The sequence below is a fragment of the Ovis aries genome, chromosome 5 (assembly GCF_016772045.2).
Source record: "Ovis aries strain OAR_USU_Benz2616 breed Rambouillet chromosome 5, ARS-UI_Ramb_v3.0, whole genome shotgun sequence".
Taxonomy (NCBI): Eukaryota; Metazoa; Chordata; class Mammalia; order Artiodactyla; family Bovidae; genus Ovis; species Ovis aries.
This window is the reverse complement of record NC_056058.1, coordinates 83,415,142-83,417,677: the sequence shown is the minus strand read 5'-3', so window position 1 is coordinate 83,417,677 and position 2,536 is coordinate 83,415,142. Positions and strand designations below refer to the sequence as shown.

Sequence of the window (2,536 nt, the reverse complement as noted above, 5' to 3'; positions counted from 1 at the left end):
AGTTACTCTCCTATTGAAAAGAAGATAGATTGGTGGAATAGAATTGGAACTAAAATATAGATTTCCCCAAATTTAGTCAACAGAATATTTCTAAACAAAGTTATAAAGAAATCAAGATGCCTCTCCTTCTCCACTTTTTCCTCTTCCATTTTTCTTCCACCCCATCAACCCTCTCTCTCCAACGAATCATAGTATATATACCTGACTCCCGGTTCAGCGGCTCAAGCGGCTCGACTGTCTACCAGCATCTGCAGCTTCATCCTGGGCTCACCAGTCCCCAGATATTATTTATGCCACAGTTGATCATAGTCAGATGCTCCAGCGGGAGGCCCCAGACAACAACTGATAGGTTTTGGGGGAGTCCCAGAGACAGGAGTATCTTGGGACATTAGAGCCCGCCTTTTCATGCCTTGGTGGTAGCTGAATGCCTCCTTGCTGGGCTCTGTGTAGGCCACCTTGAAGCGAATGATACCAGCTTGCCGAAGAGCTCCTTCACGACACATTGAGATGGCCTGGGTGAGGTGGTGGTCGGCCACACCTTCCTCTGTCTAGAGGAACTCACTAGGTGTGAGGCGTCCAGGCTGTGGTTCAGGTAAACACTGTCTGTGGTGAGGTACGTGGCATAGTGCCGCTGGCTTCCTCAGGGCGAGTGTGTAGAATGCAGGGACTGAAGGACGTGGTGCGCATGTGCGCACAGCAGATTTATTTTTTCACCTGCCACTTCCCCGCTCTGGCAGTCCAGGTTGTTCCCCAGTGAGCGGCCCACGGCAGACCCGAGACCAGGCCCGCTTGACCCGTTGGAGGTAGTTCACTGGTAGCTGCAGGGCCTTGACTGGATATCCCAGGCAGAAGGTGTCATGCTGGTCCTGTGCTGGATGCTGCTGGGGCTGAAAAAGGAAATTAACAACAAAAGTTCCAGAAGGAGCGCTTGAAGGTAAGGCATATCTGCAACCCTCTGAACCTCAACGCCAAAAAAATCAGCTGGTGCTGGGTGCAGGCCTTGAGCAGGACCAGCAGGAGTCCGCTTTTGTGGAGGATACTGGGGGCGGAGGAGTTGTAGGGCTTAACAGGCGGTCTTGCTCAGAACCACTGGAAGTCATCTCTGGGCCCAGTTCCACATCTTGCTTGGAGACGCTGGTGCTGAAGACGCTGCCTTTTCTCACCCAGCGGGCCTTCAGGGGCACTTCAGTCAGCAGCTTCCTGCCCCTAAGTGCACTTCTCTCCTCTTTGTTAGCCCTCCGCAGGCCAGGTGGGGCTGTGGTATCCACTGCTTGGAAGGCCCGGGGCTTATTGGGCTCACCTGTGTCCACTCAGAGCCACTTGCTTGAAAAGGCCTGGCGGATTTCGTTCCGTTGCTAGGCAGTCACAGGAGCTGCTTCAGGCCAAGCCTTGGGGAGGGAAGGGCAAGACACAACACCGAGGGCTCCTGGCTGCTCTCCGCTGGCTTCGTCCTTGTCCTCTGCGGTACACTCCCACCATCTGACTGGACTGTTATAAGAAATATTATGTGTTGTGCTGTTGCCAATGAAGATGGCGGACATTTTTAGGCCCCCACGAACAGAATGTTGCAGACAGCTGTTTTCATAATATTGGTCGTCTGCCTGACAAAATGGCTGCTGTTCTTTTTTTGAAAGTTAAGCATCTGCTCGTCCACCTGCTTCATGGACATGTAGTTTCTGAAAACGATGGCCACAGTCAGATAGCAACCACGGCAGAGGTCACAGGTGACATCATATGCTTGGTGTCTACCATCGGCTGGGTGAGTTCCAACATTGTCAGGGCCGGGTACTGCTGGCTGCCCTGGCTGCTTAGCAGAGCAAAACAGGCATGAAGAAGTGCACGTAGGGAAAGGGGACCATGTTCATGCTGACTTAAGCAGGTGAGCATTGAGTTGTTCAAGGAAGGCCAGGCGGGTAATGCCCCCACTTATGGTGGGCAATGCCAGATGGTTCAGGTCACTGTAGGTGGGCCAGGTCAGCTTTATGGTTCTGAATCAGATGTAATGGAGATAATCATTATCAATGCAATAAGTCTCATTTGTGTTTTCTACTGGCTGGTGGACTGAGTATGTGGTGGTGTAGGGTTCCACTCTCCTGTCCAACACCTCAAGCAAGGGTGCCCTGTGAAAAATATTCATGTTCCTATCTGTGTAGTCCTGGATCTTGCTGGTGAGGAGAATACCATCCCAGATCCATCCAGCCCCTCCACAGCAGGGAGTGAGTTATCTGGAAGCCGTACAGGAAGTGAGAGCTCTCAGCCTCCTTCTTTAGGACATTTTAATAATGCAAAACTATTGTAGCTCAAAGTGAAAAATTTTAAACTATAATGTATACAAAAATGTTCTTTTTAGAAAAAAATTTTAGGATAAAATTTACCTATGTTTTAGGCAAAGAGATATTAGATCAAACAGCAAAAGTATAATCTATTAAAGAAAATAAAAGATGAACTGAACTTTTTATAAAGATTAATTGAAATTTTTAAAATTAAAATTACTTTTCTGCCAATGATACCATTAAGTGAATTGAGAGAGATACAG

General features: G+C 48.9%; 1 pseudogene; it reads right to left on the bottom strand.

Moving 5' to 3' along the window:
- Positions 1 to 710: 710 nt before the first annotated feature.
- On the bottom strand, positions 711 to 2,270 carry LOC121819702 (tubulin beta chain-like; annotated as a pseudogene).
- Positions 2,271 to 2,536: the final 266 nt, after the last annotated feature.